Below are 18,005 nucleotides of genomic sequence, written 5' to 3'. Positions count from 1 at the left end.
CGCAAATAAATTCTTGATGAATCCTGACCGAGAAGTCGATTTCCAGGAGTTATGTTCCCTTTCTACCTGTCCTCCCCGTACCAAGGCTGGCCGGCCATGTTGTACAATGCCACTGATTTACACACACACCTCGCAGACCCACATATAAATAAGCTAAGATGTGCAGATATAATTACCTCAGAGGTGCAGACATAATTAGCAACGATTATTCTATGCAGCGTAAATCTCGGAGCTGATAAGTGCGCGTCGAATATGGTTACGAGATGATTTAGAATTTTTCTACCTGTCAAGCAGACAAGGTTCATTAATGCCAAGACACAGCAGACAAGATTAATGCTTGATACAACCAAGAAGGTTACCCCTTAAGATACAGCAGATAACGATAATAATAGACACAGCAGATACAGGTTCAGCCTGTAATAAACCTTTTTCCTACTCTCTCTACTCTACCCTTTCCCTTCACTCAATACCCCAGCTTAACACTGCTACAGCTCAGTATGACCCCCTCACTGAACTGCCCCGAATATAAGCTGAATATTAAATGAGGACACATCAAGAATAGGGGTTATTAATTTATAACTAATAATTAAAATCATTAATCACTGCCACCACCTTCCCATAAGCATAGATGAATGTGTCTAAATTATTGTTTCCCCAGGAAGTAAGGGACTCAATAATCATGGACTCAGGGGCCAATTAGAATCTTAGTAAATAACACTTGAGAAGTAATACTGTAATGTTACTGATTGAGGATCCAAAGGCTTCCAAAATCACCCGAGAATATCCCCTATAAAATGACTCACAAAGCATCAAAAGAAAAGGGGTTATCTTGAGTTGATTTCGGGGCTTTAGTGTCCCCGCGGCCCGGTCCTCGATGTAGGAAGGTTAGGTGCAGGTTGCTGGACTATTAGCGTGGGAGGGGGATCACATATTTTGTGCTTTACGGGCTATTCATGCCCGTGCCACCTATTGGGTAGACTAATCTCCATCAATCAATCAATTTTGTGTGCGGGAGCTGATCCCGGTGCTTCACGCTGCTTTGGTTCTAGTGTGAGATAGACTTAATCTGCTGTGACACAAAGACAGCATCTCTAGTGAGACAAAGACAGCATCTCCAGTGTGAGACAAAGACAGCATCTCTAGTGAGACACAAAGACAGCATCTCCAGTGTGAGCCAAAGACAGCATCTCTAGTGAGACACAAAGACAGCATCTCCAGTGTGACACAAAGACAGCATCTCTAGTGAGACACAAAGACAGCATCTCCAGTGTGACACAAAGACAGCATCTCTAGTATGACACAAAGACAGCATCTCTAGTATGACACAAAGACAGCCTCCCTGTAGTGAGACAAAGACAGGGCTGCCAACATACCCGCCAGTGGAAGGCGCCTACTTAAAAAAAAAAGAGTCAACACGAACTAGGAAAACATTTGTATCTTCGTAGTTGGCTACCTTACTGGCCCTCACTGAACTGGTCGGGAGGAATGACCACAACACTGAATAAATTATTCATTTAATAGATTATTATGTAGGTAAGGATGATCATTTAATGTATTATATATTATATACACTACAGAATTTGGCTGCTAAAGTTCAACTCCTGAAAGTGCAAAGTAATGAAATTAGGTGAAGGGAGCAGAAGTCTGAACACAAGGTACCATCTGGGAGGTGATATCCTGCAAGAGTCAAATAGAAACATCTGGGGGTCGATATCAAACCGAACCTGTCCCCCCCGAGGCCCACATCAAAAATATATCAGCGGCATATGCTAAATTGGCCAACATAAGAACTGCCTTTACAAACTTTTGTAAGGAATCGTTCAGGACCCTGTATACGACTTATGTCGGACCAATCCTGGAGTATGCAGTTCCAGCTTGGAGTCCAAACCTAGTTAAACACAAGACAAAGTTAGAGAAGATTCCGAGGCATGCCACCAGACTAGTCCCAGAACTGAGAGATATGAGCTACGAGGAAAGGTTAAGGGAGCTGAACCTCACGTCCCTGGAAAACAGAAGAGTAAGGGGAGACATGATATCCACCTGCAAAAATCTCAGGGTAATTGACAGGGTTATCTTAAGATTATCTTGAGATGATTTCGGGGCTTTTAGTGTCCCCGCGGCCCGGTCCTCGACCAGGCCTCCACCCCCAGGAAGCAGCCCGTGACAGCTGACTAACACTCAGGTACCTATTTTACTGCTAGGTAACAGGGGCATAGCCGGAAAGAAACTCTGCCCAATGTTTCTCTCCGGCGCCTGGGATCGAACCCAAGACCACAGGATCACAAGTCCAGCGTGCTGTCCGCTCGGCCGACCGGCTCCCTGCGGTGGTCAGAGTATTAACCTGTCACCTGAACACTGGTTTTGTATGCCAATATCCGAATGCACAAATTTTTCAACGAATGTTTAAGTCTACGACCTTCAAGGTACACCTCATACCCGCCAACCTGGTGAAGGGGGTGGAGGCCCAGCAGCCCTCAAGGGTGACTGGCTTAGAGGCCCAAATACCCTTCAAGACTCTCCACAAAATTACCAATTATCTGAGCCGGTCGGCCGAGCGGACAGCACGCGGGACTTGTGATCCTGTGGTCCTGGGTTCGATCCCAGGCGCCGGCGAGAAACACTGGGCAGAGTTTCTTTCACCCTATGCCCCGGTTACCTAGCAGTAAAATAGGTACCTGAGTGTTAGTCAGCTGTCACGGGCTGCTTCCTGGGGGTGGAGGCCTGGTCGAGGACCGGGCCGCGGGGACACTAAAAGCCCCGAAATCATCTCAAGATAACCTCAAGATAAGATCTTGTAAGCATCTGACTTCCAACGTTGGAAAGTTGATGATGTTTTAGATTTAGCTACTCAGAACGAAATGTCCATGTAGCACGGGCTATGGTGAGCCCGTAATCGTTGGGAAGACAAGCTAACTCTTTCATAGACTAGCTGTGGTACCCGGTAATGCCCGGGACAGCCAGTCTCTCCACCTACCCTCCCATTCCTTCACTCTTCTCTCCTAACATCTCTATTGTCAGCCCATTCTCCTGTTTACTTACTACTTATATTAACGATCAGGACCACTTTACATATATGACATAATGGACAATTAGAAAGATGAAATCGTTACTACTGAATTTGGACAAACGGGTAAAAGGTTTTGAATGTGTTGCAAAGACAACCTATACTAACTTAACCTTCCTAGGCCTAATAAAAGTTATCCGAGGCCTAATATAGTACATATATGTGCTATACTAGGCCTGGGGATATTTGTTGACCAAACCACACTACAAATAGAAGAGACGACGACGTTTCGGCTTGAGAATGGTCCAGGACGGACCCAAACGTCGTCGTCTCTTCAATTTCTAGTGTGTGGTCTGGTCATTTTCCATTTTCCAACATTTTCAGCCACGTTATTGTGACTCCTCGCCTGCCTAGGAATATTTTGTTAGTTTTTAGCTTTATTTTTTCGGACTATAAAGTGAAAAGTACTAAATTCTATCACCGAACTGCCTTTTATGTCAATGTATGGTGCTCATAGTTACAAAGAGTTCTGTCTAAATTGAAATTGAAATAAGTTTATTGAGGTAAAATACTCACAAAGGGATGAGGTAGCTCAAGCTATTCTAACCCCGTTCAATACATCGTGTTAATACATACATATAAACACATCACAAACAATAAACATATTACCAAACATTCTGAGATAAACATTGTCTAAATAGGAGTATGGGTTGCTCTTGCCCACCCTTCCCTCTACCCCCTGCCTCTCCCTTCTTACCCATTCTCCCCTCCCCACCCTTATCTCCTTCCCCCCCCCCCTCTGTGTTTCTCCACTCCTTGTCTCCTCAAACTTGGAGTTGACAGATATTTCCATTTAATACCGAGTCCACTTTAATGTGAAAAAAATAGATACTGGGTCATAAACATATCAACAAAACCCGCCCCCACGCCGCCTCTATCCTTGAGAAAAAGACAATCATCATCTGCCGACCAAAACAAAACTTCACACATGGCGTTGAGAGCCACAACACACACGTACTACGCTGCTGCTGTTGTTGTCTTAGATTCAGCTCCTGGGGAACCAAAAGTTGCAAGTAGCACGGGCTATGGCGAGCCCGTAGTGGACTTTGCACGCGTCAGTGGGCGACTAATAGGAGTTATTAGTTATGTGGGAGGCAGGCTATAGAGGCTAGGCTAGTGCAGATGGGGGGATACACACACACATACACTCACCTTGCCTCGTGTTGACGCTGGCAGGGTAACACTTGACTAACACTAAGCCCACAGTAAATATTATCCCAGGACGGAGAGCGGAGGAAGTATCCAGTATACAGCAGTGTGTGAAGATGACTGCCTGGGAGGGGGGGGTGGTGGAAGGTTGTTTGGTGTCCTCTGGCGCGGTTACCAACTACTCAATCCTCCTCCTTCTCACCGTTGTACGGCCTCGCAACTCATTTATCAATGTCACATGAATTTCTTGCTCAAACACCTTTATTTATAACTTCCTGCGTTAGCTCGGGTGAGCGGGATAACACTAACAATATTTGCGTATAATGTGTACAGAAACCAAACGGTTTAGCATGAGGTAGAGGTGGCTGTGAGGGTCATCACACCTTTACATTATTATTAAATTATTAAACGGTTAATAGTCCTACTCCCGCCTCGCTTGCATCATTGATTAGCAATATTGTTTGTAACCAATGATGCATAAACATGAGTCAAGTTAAAAATAAATGACTGTAAACAGTTGCAACTATGCAGCAGAGGGGCGGCCCAGACAGTGTTGCACCATGAACGACTGTAGGCCTATTATTATGCAAGGTATTATACTTCTTTGCAACATGAGCTGTTTCAAGTGAATCACCGGAAGAACACAGTAATTGGTGAAACAAGAGAGAGGAATGTCAGCCAGGCGTAACTGACGCATTATTCCACACAGGAATAAGGATAATTATTAACACTCAATAATACTGAGTGTTATCCTGCTCAGTAATGTCAAATTATTCTTGTATTAATAAAGTATAAAGTATTAATATCCAAGACACTACAAATAATATAATAACAAGCCATTCGTCCCTTGAAAACTCAGATGATATATAAATGTTGATAATTTAACAACTTTCTCATAGAGCGAGAGGGCTCGCAGCCTAGCACCACTGCTACCTCTAGCCTACCCTTGCTGACTGGTAAAGCCTCATGCAACAACAGTTTGCTGTGTCAGTAGCAGTTACCAACACACAAATGTATTACCACATGAAGCCTCCACAGCAGCAAACCCGAGATAATCAGTAACTAGCAACTGGCTGCTGAGACTGTAGGTATGTGGTGCTTATAATATTATACATTGGTATTCTCCTCGGTACCCACCTTCACCCTCAGGAGAAAACCCAATAGTCTTAAATAGTTACACCTTTCACTCCCACTTTATCACCGCGACACAACCATCGTGATTATAGGTTGAAATATAGGATGAGTGTATATCTAGCTTGCTATATTCACATGTGTGGTACGACCGTCAAGGTTATGCAACGATGCACGTGTATTGCTTGCAGATCTGACCTTGGGTGGGCCCCCTCCTCCCATGGTAACACCCATGGCAGCCTTCTCTCTCCCATGGTAGCACCCGTGGCAGTCAGTCTCTCTCACTCAACGTAGGCAAACCTGCAGCCCGTGTTCTTACAAGTATTTAACCTAACTATCGACAGTCCGAGCGATACGCTACTGGAAATCTTCAACACATCCCACACTCATTACTGGGCCGGGATTCATCAATCTTTTACGCAAAAACTTAAAAAATTTGCACATCTTTCAACAATTATGGTGATTGTTTACACTGATTAAGGAACCCGTCCTCGACTCAAGTCCATTCCATCCGGCAGTCGACCCCTCAGACGCATTCTTAAATTTGTACATGTTGTTTATTAAAAACGGAAATTTTCTTAAATATAAATTAATATTATATTAGCATATTGTGCATATATAGGCATAGGTTAGGTTAGGTTAGGTGTTTAGGTTCTGTTGGCGATTATTTGTATTTGTAGTACGTGGGTGAAGCATTTATAGCGTTGTGATTCGAACAAAATTCGTCAGTGAAGCACTTGTTCCGGATATGTTCGAACTTCAGCAGTTGTGAGTCGTGTGTAAACCGTTTTTCATTCATAAACAGGGGGTTTGGCGGGTGGATGGAATCACTTTTGGGTCTTTGTTTGGAGGACGGGCTGCATTATACAGTTTACGAGCTTTGAAACTTCAAGATTCAAGAGTATTATTGCTTTAAACAGCTTCGTAGTGCTTCAGAGCTCATAAACTGTTTAATAAATGTAATCAAAGCTGCCAAGATTCTTAAGTGGTTGCGTAAGTATTTAATGAATCCTTGCCCTGCTTTCTGACCCTGCAATAGTGGACCCTTTCACTCAAGTGTTTCTCATTGAGAATTATCTGAATATCTTCCGCATTCCAGGAATAGGAATCCCTAAGCATAGTGTAGCAAGTCAGTCCCGTCCTCATCAACAATAGCCAAATGTACACTAATCCAGCCGCCAAATCTGTTAATGAATGAAAAGTGGTTTTCACACGACTCACAACCTATGACGTCCGAACACTTCTTGAACAAGTGCTTCACTGACGACTTTTGTTCGAACCACAACGCTGTAAATGCTTCACCCACGCACTACAGATAATCGCCAACAGAACCTAAACACTTCATCTAACCAGTGCCTAAATATGCACAATACGCTTATATATAACAATATTGATTTATATTTGAGAAAATTCCTACTTTGAACAGCAATATTAAAATTGATGAATGAGTCTTTGTGGTCATCACTGGATGGAATTTAGTTTAGAACTTAAACTAAACTTCGCCTATCTATATATGTAGAACTTTAATATATAATAATATTAATATATAAATGAGAACAAACCCATTTTTAATGCACAATATGTTAATAATCTGATGAATGCGTCTTGTGGGATGGCCGCTGTTTTAACGAGCTTGGCACGAGGACGGATTAAAATACAAATAATTGCCAACACCTAACCTAACCTACGCCGACCTATATATAGAATTTTAATATATAAAAATATTAATATAAGAATGAGAAAAAGATTATTTTAAATTCACAATATCTCCAAGGCAAATGGGGGACCTTTGACAAGCCGCTGGCTTCTGCTCTCGTCAAGGCCACTAGTGTTAGTGGCCTTCAGATAAATGTTAAAATTGATAAAAGCGTCTTCGGAGGGGAGGTGGGCGCCGCTTTAACGAGCCTGGCCTGAGGAAGCCTTGAGCAAGATGGAATGAGTGATATGTAACAAGTGTTCAAATGTGGACTAGGGGGGAAGGGGGGGGGGGAGAGGTACAGGACGGATAAGGTTGGAGAATCAGAGGTGTTCTTAAGATGCTTTTCGAGGTTTAGCGTCCCCGCGGCCCGGTCCTCGACCAGCCCTCCTTTTTGTTACACATCCCCAGGAAGCAACCCGTAGCAGTTGTCTAAATCCCAGGTGCCTATTTACTGCTAGGTAAATCGGGGAATCAGAGTGAAAGAAACTCTGCCCACTTCTTTTCGCCTCCACTGGGGATCAAACACGGAACCCTAGGACTACGAATACCGAGCGCTATCCACTCAGCCGTCAGGCCCCTTTGGGTTTGGGGGACAGGGGTTCAGGTATTTACATATTTGGTATGTTGTTGTTGATGCTAGACTGATAATGTCTTGAGACTTTCTTTGTAAGAGGACAGGGGGGGGAGGTGAGGTGCCCAGGTCCCGCCCTACACCTGCTGTTGACGGGGCGGGGGGGGGGCGGTGCCCAGGTCCCGCCCTACACCTGCTGTTGACGGGGCGGGGGTGAGGTGCCCAGGTCCCGCCCTACACCTGCTGTTGACGGGGCGGTGCCCAGGTCCCGCCCTACACCTGCTGTTGACGGGGCGGTGCCCAGGTCCCGCCCTACACCTGCTGTTGACGGGGCGGTGCCCAGGTCCCGCCCTACGCCTGCTGTTGACGGGGCGGTGCCCAGGTCCCGCCCTACACCTGCTGTTGACGGGGCAGTGCCCAGGTCCCGCCCTACGCCTGCTGTTGACGGGGCGGTGCCCAGGTCCCGTCCTACACCTGCTGTTGACGGGGCGGTGCCTAGGTCCCGCCCTACGCCTGCTGTTGACGGGGCGGTGCCCAGGTCCCGTCCTACACCTGCTAAAGACCGTCCCTACCAGTAGTGAAAAACGGTATAATTACATTTTCTCTCGTCAGTGCTGAGGGGAGACGAAGGTAAACAAGAGCCGCTGCGGACGTCCATCGCCCCAAGTCGCACCTCCAGTGTAGCACAGACAACCCTGTCACGAGAGACCACTCCAGGTACACACCAGGTATAGTCAGTGGGGACATGTCATCGACTTATTCTCTCAGGTGGGTGAGGGGTCACCCTTGACCTTTACCCTCAGGTGGATGAGGGGTCACCCTTGACCTTTACCCTCAGGTGGGTGAGGGGTCACCACGGGTTGGGACACGGAACAACGGGTTGGGCACGGAACAACGGGTTGGGACACGGAGCAACGGGTTGGGACACGGAGCAACGGGTTGGGACACGGAGCAACGGGTTGGGAGACGGAGCAACGGGTTGGATCCGTAAACAATGGGTTTGGACTGGAAAGAACAGGATGAGAGGGATGACGGGTTCAGGCAAAGGACAGTCTGTTGAGGGACAGAAAACAGCGTGGGACGACTCTTATTGATCTCAGAATATAGGTGTATGAGTTGTGATATTTAAGCTGGAGTAAGTGGAGTGGGTGTGGGTGGGTAGCTGGCTGGGGCGTGGGCGGGTGTAAAGTAGTTTAGGTGTCAACAAAGAGGAAGGGCAAATAGTGCCTAACGCCCTACACAGAGTGCCATCACAAAGTGTGCCAGTGGTGCCAATAACAAGTACGGGGACTCCCTGGGAATAGAAAGAAAGCGACACGTTATTCATGCTAGGCTCAAGCTTGGGTACACTTGCGCCTGGAATACAAAGGATTACAGGAGAATTCCAACAGCAACACACCATTAGGCTAAACTAATCTGATTGTTTATGAAAAGATTATGCAGGTACAATTAGTGTAAAGCCTAGCCTTTCAGAGACGTATTTGTCCAATCTATGTAATTCATAATAATTCAAGTAATTCAATATATGCATTGAATTACTCTGAAGTATGTCACTTGGTAACCTCACTATATGCTTGCAAGTCTATTCAAGAGAACAAAACTGGTTTCGTTAGAGTGAAAAAGTTAGTTTGTAATTTTCAAGCCATTGTTAACGTTTCACTTACTTATGCCAGCCTTCCACACCATGTGTAGCACTGGGGGGGGGGGGGGGGGGTAATCTTCCACATTACCACAATACCTGACTTGATTAAAGAAACAGGTGAGGAATTCTTCCTCACTCACTTGCTCTCTTATTCACACACTTCTTCGCTAACACGCGTCCTCGTTCACACACTCCATCACGCTCAGTCCCCAACTCGGTAACTACACAGGGGAGTGGGGAACCCTCCACCAGCAGACCAACAACCCCAGAGAGAAGTGCAATAGAATCCTAGGTCACCCATCATCCCACCCTTCCTGCAATTTCCTCCAAACACCCCCTACCCTTACATTCCTTACCCGCGTGTAGTCCAAATGTAGTCAAGCACAAGACGAAGTTAGAATAAGTTCAGAGATATACGTTACAGAAATGTTACCATGGGCAATAATAATAACAACAGAGTTTGGACTGAACCCCTAATCCAATTCAACCCTCACTGAATTGGATTGGGGGGTTTCACTCCCCAATCATCTCAACGTTGAATCTTGACTCCTCAAGAGGATTCTCTCTCTCTCAACGTTGAAAATGGACATGAAAACTACCAACATATGTTGTTCCCATGAATCACTGTGATATATTATCAGACACCGCCCGTATTCTTCAGATACCAAGAGAAGATTTATTACCGACACCAGCTACGACGGAGACCACATACAGCAGTGACATACTCCTCGACGAGACTAATATAAAATAATTTACACCAAACGGATGGGCAGGGCGACTTCCCACTTCCTTCCCTGGTACTTGGCCAGCTGTCGCGGCCTCTAAATATATTCTCTTATTTACATGTGTATCAACACATCCTCACGCCCTCCCATGCTTGTTTTACACACACACACACACGCACATATATATATTTGACTATATATATACACAAACACACAAGAGACATATTGGTCAACATCCCCGAGGCACTTCCTAACTCGTCCCGGACGCTGGACTGATGACCTTTTTCCATTATTGATCAATGGCCACGAGAGGGACAGGAATGGCGGTGAAGACCTCGTGTCACCAGCCAATTACCTTCAATAGGTAAAGGGCAGATCCAGAGATTTCCTGTGAGTAAGGGCCCTAAGCTATACTTATCGCCTCAGACGCAGAATAAAAGAGGTGGCATTAGCGGAGGAGGTTCACGTAACTCTGCTCGCAGCTCCCACTTAGACGAGGCCCTGACGGCTCCCATGTAAACTTTTATGAACTTTTTTTTTAAATCAAAAGGTGCTAGCGAAGGCCATCTTAATTATTCATAAACATGTCACAAAATTGTGGAGTTATACTTTTACAATTTCCTGCCTGGATTTAACATCAATGCATACAAGAAATTGCGCTCAACAAACTGTAATATTCCACCCTGTAATTTGACTTCAGACTTAGGATTTTGCTGCAAGAACTTCCCAAACATTGTGGCTGAAGTTTGACTTGGAATTGATCGGCTGTAACGTCTAAACATTGTAATTCTTGCTACTTTGCTGTTACACTTCATCAGTAAACAACACGGTTGGCAGATTATAATTTATTACAACAGTGAGCAAGAGAAAGATCCCAGCCTCTCTCATACTAGACTTACCCATCCTCATCTTCCTCAACCTCTTCTCCACCAACTTTAAAGAACGTCGCTTAATATCAGAGTGAGAATGTGAAGCAACTCACCTGAGTATACCTGAGTATCAGGTATACCAGCTTGCCTGAGTACACCTGTGATAGTACACCTTGAGTACTACACCTCCCCCCCCCCCTTGGCACTACCCTGCTGAGTGTCGTCGTCGCCTGAGGAAGGTGTATCTTGTCTTGAGATGATTTCAGGGCTTAGCGTCCCCGCGGCCCGGTCCTCGACCAGGCCTCCTTTTTGTTACACCTCAGGAAGCAGCCCGTAGCAGCTGTCTAACTCGCAGGTACCTATTTACTGCTAGGTGAACAGGGGTATTTACTGCTAGGTGAACAGGGGTATTTACTGCTAGGTGAACAGGAGCATCAGGGGTATTTACTGCTAGGTAACATATACTCCAAAATGCAAATAATTGCCACCAGAACCCAAACACCTAACCTATGCCTAACTATACATACAACTCTTAATATATTAATTTATATATGATAATAACTACTTTTAATACACAAATCATTAATATTGATGAATATATCTTGAGGGGGGTCGGTCGCCGCATTAACGAGCCAAGCCTGAGGACAGGTTGATGAAACACCAAGTGGGATTACTTTCATTAAAGCGAGACAATGGGGGCCCGAACCCGTCACACCTATGACAAGCACCTACCACCCACCAGTAATCCTGCAAAGTCTAATGAGGGCTAACCCTAAGCATCTGGCTTCCAGCCCAGAACACACAAACAGACATTCCATTTTATAGATGCAGATTTTACTTTCCTTTTTATGTGGTTGACAATCTTCTCTTTCTAGCTGGTCACCGTGTGAGGTGTGAGGCGTGTACTTATTTATTATTAACATCTTTATTGACAAAATTAATTACAATTTTGCCTAATCTGAGGATTTTGATAGTCTTATTAAAGTGAGGATAATGCTGGTATTCACTGTCACGCAGGACAGAGGGTCATACATAAGACAATAGGTCTAAACTGTAGGCTGAAGCACATATATATCATGGTTACAATCAATGTATTAATGTATGGATATGTGAAAACATCTTTCTACTGTGCACTGCCACATAAGGGCAGGGATGGGTTCATAAGTGATGCAGCTTAGAAGTAATATAAATAAAAATTGTTCTTCATTCTTTAAAATGGACAAGCAAATTTTGGGTAAATTGTTAGGACAGTGTTGTGAGCAGCGTCTGGTGAGGCTCATGGGGTGAGACATGGACTCATCACCTCATGGGTGATGAGTCTCCTCATTTCCGTAGCCTAATGAAACAATGTGAAGATTTTTACTTTGGACCAAATTTCACATTTCGACACCAACAAAAATTGGAGGTTAATTGCTGGCTGAGAGAAGCTCAGAGAGTGTTTATTGACACGTGTAGACTGAGTTATCTTGCGTGCGTGAGTAGTGTCACACGCACCTCAACACCAGCATAAAACTTCCTCGAGATTGGCAATTTGTTTGTGATTAATTTGCTTTCATTACTTGACAAACTGTGCAAGTGGTGAGGGACTGAGCATAAACTCTTCCTCAAGAATCTATCATCGACTTCACTGTGCACAAGCCGCCAGGACACTGTGTATGCATTTGTCCCAGCACCCTCTAATACACGTGGCCTAACCATTCTAACCAACACCAGGCCAGCTACCGTTTGATTTATTTATTTACACAATTGGGTACAAGATCATTGGTGACCTTTGCCTCGTGTTAGCAGGCTTACAGCTCCTCTCCCTTCCCACAGCTTATCCTTAAACTTTATACCATTTTCCCTTCAACAACTTCTGCCAATAGGTTTACAACAACGAGTGCCAGATCGTCCTTCCCTGTTCAGGGCTCGACCCTGGACCCGTAATCTCGCGAGGTGTTCGGGATGAGCGTGCTACTGCTACTTTCCTTGTTATATTTTCTCATTGTCGGGTACAGGAAGTCTGTTAGGCTTATTCCGGTCCTGTCGATAACACCCACACACACATATACACAGAGTAGTTGGATTGACGCCTCAGCGAGCCCATCGAGATTTTTGGGGATGGCTCCGCTGAGACGTCACTCGGAAAGAGGTCCCAAAGTCCCGCCTGGGAACTGATGGCTAACGCTTCACCAGTTTGTGACCTAATTTTGTTCAAAGTTTTTATCCTTCGCTCTGTCACACCCGTTTAAGACCGAAATATTTTCAGAGTGGGGGTAACCCGGCACCACCAGGGGGGCCTGGTGGCTGAGTGGACAGCGCTTGGGACTCTTAATCCTATGGCCCGGGGATCGATCCCCGGTGATGGCGGTAACAGATGGAGCAGATTTTCTTTCACCCTGATGCTCCTGTTACGTAGTAGTAAATAGGTACCTGGGAGTTAGACAGTTGTTATGGGCTGCTTCCTGGAGGGGTGAGGGTGTGTGAAAAAAAAATATTGATTGATTGACAGTTGAGAGGCAATCAGAAAGAGCTAGAGCTCAACCCCAGCAAGCACAACTAGGTGAATATACACACGGATATGAGGGGTGAAAACGTAGTACCCAAATGAGCCACAGAGACATTAGAAACAATTTTCTCAGTGCTAGAGTGGGAGTCACCAGAGTGGTATATCAACCTCTCCTACTGAACGAGCTTCAGTGCTAATCCTATCGTCCCCAACATAAAAATTGCGGTGGTTTAGGAAAATTAAAATCACCGCAATACTGACGCTTAATGGAACTATGACTACGGGAAGTCAGGTGGATTTTTCAGATTGTGACGCCTCGCGCTAGGCACAACCGTTGCATTTTAGGGATTGGTAATCCAGAGAAAGGTGTAATAAATTAGTTAAACAAGTTAGTTTTGACTACTAGTGGATGGGGGACACCCCCATAAACCACAGCTTGTGGGGGCTGTCATTATACTTCATAAACCAGCTTAAAGCAGAGTTAACACTGGCGGGATAAAGTTCATATGGGCGGTGTTTTAATGAACATGTGGAGATTTGTATTTATTTACTGACGAGGTCTCGTGTGTGTGTGTGTGTGTGTGTGTGTGTGTGTGTGTGTGTGTGTGTGTGTGTGTGTGTGTGTGTGTGTGTGTGTGTGTGCGTGTGTGTGTGGAGACTGGCGCCGTCCGCCCAGTTTATGACTGTGTACCCTGCATGCAATAGTTTTTGTTTTCTAAAATCTAATTCCGTGATATTTAATCTTGTTATTGGTTACATTTCCACACTTCGTTCATTCGTCATCATGTAGCTAACTATTAACATTTTCTGTGCTTCGTGGCTGGATAATTTTGTCTTTATATTTGCATTTTCTCGTGTTTAATCGTGGTTGGGAAGTTATTTTTTACCTCGAGTGTCTTTGTTTACCGTGGGAGGTGAAGCAACACGCTCACACACGTGTAGGCTCACATAATGCTCACTCACATGCACGCTCACACACGTGTAAGCTCACACATATACACACACATGCACGCCCACCCACGTGTAGGATCACATAATGCTCACACATATACACACACATGCATACTCACACACGTGTAACAACTCGAGAGGACCGACTAACCTGTTACCATTGAACTATATCAACCAACTTTCAATCCATTCTCAAAGAAAAAGTCTGTTTAGGTTATGCTGCAGCTTGTCTGAATCACCACCATCTGCGTTGACGACCCGACCTGTTTTAGTATCCTTGGCAAGTTAAGTAATGTTGTCGTCATATGTAAACCGTTTATGTTGACTGTGAACAATGTGTGATGCCCACATTCTGATCCAGTTTAAGAGGTCTCTTCAATACCATGATCCTCTGACTTACATCTTATCATTTCGAGTGAAACATTGTCGAAAGTCTTACTAGAATCTAGTTGTCTAATATTGTAACTTTTATGATTGTCTACTACTTCAAATACGTTTAAAAAGAACAATTTTCTCAAACTCGAACACTCTTTTGTTAGTCAATTTCGCTAATCCTTAATCAATCTGTGCTTTTCAAGATTACACATGGCATTTGCGGTTATCTGTGGTTAACAAATTGGATGATAATTCAATGTTAGTGAAATATACATGTTTAAAATCGGGACAATATTGAGAACCTTCCACAGTTCTGGCACAGTGCCCAACTCTACTGATCTGTAGCACAAACTCAAGGAGTTGTTGTTGTTGTTTAAGATTCAGCTAATGGCAACCAAAAGTTGCAAGTAGCACGGACTATGGTGAGCCTCGTAGAACTCAAGGGTCTTGTGAGCTCTTTAGAGTATTTTTTAGGCTTGTTTTGATATATTGACGAGTTCTCCTTGAGTAAAGATATTAACATGTTTATGCTTGCGTCTAGTAAAGAGAATATTAATATGTTAATTTTTGTCTTTAGTATACAAAATTAATATGCTATGTATATCACTCTTGTTGTCATTATAATCACAAATAACTTCCTATAAACCCTCATATTTTTCTTATCATTACCTAGTAGGTGATGATAAGAAAAACTTACTAGCCACCTTATCTGCGGGTCTTAGCCATCAGAGAAACAGTTCATACAAAGCCTTGAAAGATGCCACGTCCATCTTTAAATACGTCCAATCTTAAGAAGAATCAACTACTGATATAGAATTACTAGGATGGAGCTGTATTACTGTCCGATAAATAAAGATTGATTGATTGATGAAGATTAAGCCACTCAAAAGGTGGCACGGGCATGAATAGCCCGTAAGTGGTGGCCCTTTTGAGCCATTTACAGTATCAAGAGCTGATACTGGAGATCTGTGGAGGTGCGACTGCACCCTGCGTGACGGGAGATGTGTCCCGTAGAAAAATAAATTAAATTCTGTATTTATATAGACACTCATCGGCGTTGAACTTGCTATCAACATTCTGTTTATGTAAAAGCTCTGTATAACCATGAACCATCCCTTCTGGTAATATAATAAGGGATTTACATATTTATTGTCTTTTAAATTATAACGTAAAAAATATAATTTAACCGTTTCTACAGCTTGATTAACCCCTATTGTCATGCCTATAAAGAAACAAGGATCTGCATCGACCACTTCCCGACAGGTTGTGACAATCTTGGGAACATTAGAACTATGTGTAGAATAACAAACTCCGACATTGTTTGAGTTAGGAAAACACTGTTTGTTAAATATAGATTCTGTTCTTAAAAAGATTCTCCCACTTTCCACCTGCAAGATAATGTAAGTTTAGGAGTTGGTAAATGTTATTCCTTTTGTTTGATAAACTGTTCACTCGAGATGGTTCAGCCAGTCCCAGCTGTGTCTGGGTACAAGTGACAGGATGAACAACATTGAGGGTGTTGTATATGTACTATCTTCTTGAGGTTATCTTGAGATGATTTCGGGGCTTTTTAGTGTCCCCGCGGCCCGGTCCTCGACCAGGCCTCCACCCCCAGGAAGCAGCCCGTGACAGCTGACTAACACCCAGGTACCTATTTTACTGCTATGTAACAGGGACATAGGGTCAAAGAAACTCTGCCCATTGTTTCTCGCCGGCGTTCGGGATCGAACCCGGGACCACAGGATCAGAAGTCCAGTGTGCTGTCCGCTCGGCCGACCGGCTCAACTATGGAGATATGTTCACTTACAGGATGCAACCTGTCCTCCTAAAGAGAACGTCGCATTTCAATCGTATGCGTTACCCAAGGCCCAAAATTGTCGTACTAGAAAATGGAAGCAGCTCGCGAAAGTGACGTACTGACCCGTTTTCTGTTTTGTGTTCTCTGGTAGGTTAGGAGAGGACACTTTTAAACTGACCGTTTTAAAAGTGGAAACTTTCGGAGGACGGGCTGCGGGGTGAGTGACGTGGCCCAATAAACTCGTCCTTCGAAGGTGAAGGGACGACGACGTTTCGGTCCGTCCTGGACCATTCTCAAGTCGATTGTGTGAATGACAATCGACTTGAGAATGGTCCAGGACGGATAGAAACGTCGTCGTCCCTTCACCTTCTAGTGTGTGGTCTGGTCAACTTACTTTAGCCACGTTATTGTGACTCGTCGCCTGCATTGAGGGAAGAAGCATTGTACAAAACCCAGGAGACTAGACAAGGTGATCAGGAGGAGCAAGGCAGGAGTACTTCTCCCACGTACCATCGCTGGACAATGACGGTTCCAATAAGGGGCAGGACTCTGCCCTGAAGGGTGTGGGACAGTGCCGCTTGCCTTCATATCTTACTCTCCTTCTTGCAACATTTGTAATATGGATTTTGAACTTTAATTTGAAACAGAATGTTTTAAGAGGAAGCTTCAGCTAAGTTTCTCGGCATCGTTCATAGGTTCAATATCTCTCAAATTTAATCCCCCTCTACCACCTTCTTGAATGAGTTGTACCCAGCGCCGTACCATTGGTTGAGCTTACTGATGGGACTTATATTGGCTGGAAGATAGGAGGCGCAAGAACAAGCCTCGAGAAGGCAGTGTGATAGGACACATTTAGGAAATATCATTGTTAAAGTTTGAACCAATTTGTAGCAAATGCCTCATTGCAAGGCCTCAACACTGAACACTAACATGACAATTAATAAGAGATTATGAGGTAATTGGATTCGTGACCGGAAACCTTGCAATTAAAAACATGACGAGACAACTTTTACTATGCATCTCCTCACAGTAAACACTGTAATGAGGTGACAAGGGTGTAGGACGCCCCTGGTATGGTGGGCGCCATCTTGCTATGCCTACTCAGCACCTCTCAGAACAAGGAGCTCCTTGTGTCTTCGGCCGAGGATACCTGCTTGATACCTCGTTGATGGGGTTTTGGGAGTTTTTTACTTCCCAAGCCCGGCCCGAGGCCAGGCTTGTCTTGTGAGAGTTTGGTCCACCAGGCTGTTGCTTGGAGCGGCCCTCAGGCCCACATACCCATCACAGCCCTTGGAGCAGCCAAGGCCTCAGGTGTTTGGTACTCTATTCCTTCCCGCTACCAAGAAAGCTACAACCACAACCTTACAACCATTAATGGTAAATGTACAAAGGGGACTGGGTATAATTTTAAATTAAATTTTGCCGCGAGGGGCGAGTTTGTTGGGCAGCGCCACTCATCCTGTGAGTGGACACACCGCCATAGCAGCATGTACAACACTCCCCAATAGGAAGAAAACCCGCTGGGTTGTTCAGCCACTTGTTA

The 18,005-nt window shown here is 44.6% G+C and overlaps 1 protein-coding gene across 4 annotated transcripts in view; it reads right to left on the bottom strand.

Annotated features, from left to right (window-relative positions):
* LOC123754956 (mucin-2) overlaps positions 1-18,005 on the bottom strand; it is a 126,604-nt gene that overhangs the window by 95,702 nt on the left and 12,897 nt on the right. For 2 of the 4 annotated variants that reach the window (XM_069332907.1, XM_045737305.2), the window contains exon 1: positions 4,217-4,794. The exons of the other annotated variants lie outside the window; for them this stretch is intronic. The gene's annotated coding sequence lies outside the window, so the exon portion shown is untranslated. Of the gene's footprint in view, positions 1-4,216; positions 4,795-18,005 lie in introns of those variants that run through there. 4 annotated transcript variants of the gene reach the window in all.

The sequence above is a fragment of the Procambarus clarkii genome, chromosome 28, assembly GCF_040958095.1.
Source record: "Procambarus clarkii isolate CNS0578487 chromosome 28, FALCON_Pclarkii_2.0, whole genome shotgun sequence".
Classification (NCBI taxonomy): Eukaryota; Metazoa; Arthropoda; class Malacostraca; order Decapoda; family Cambaridae; genus Procambarus; species Procambarus clarkii.
This window is presented reverse-complemented; position numbering and strand designations above follow the sequence as displayed.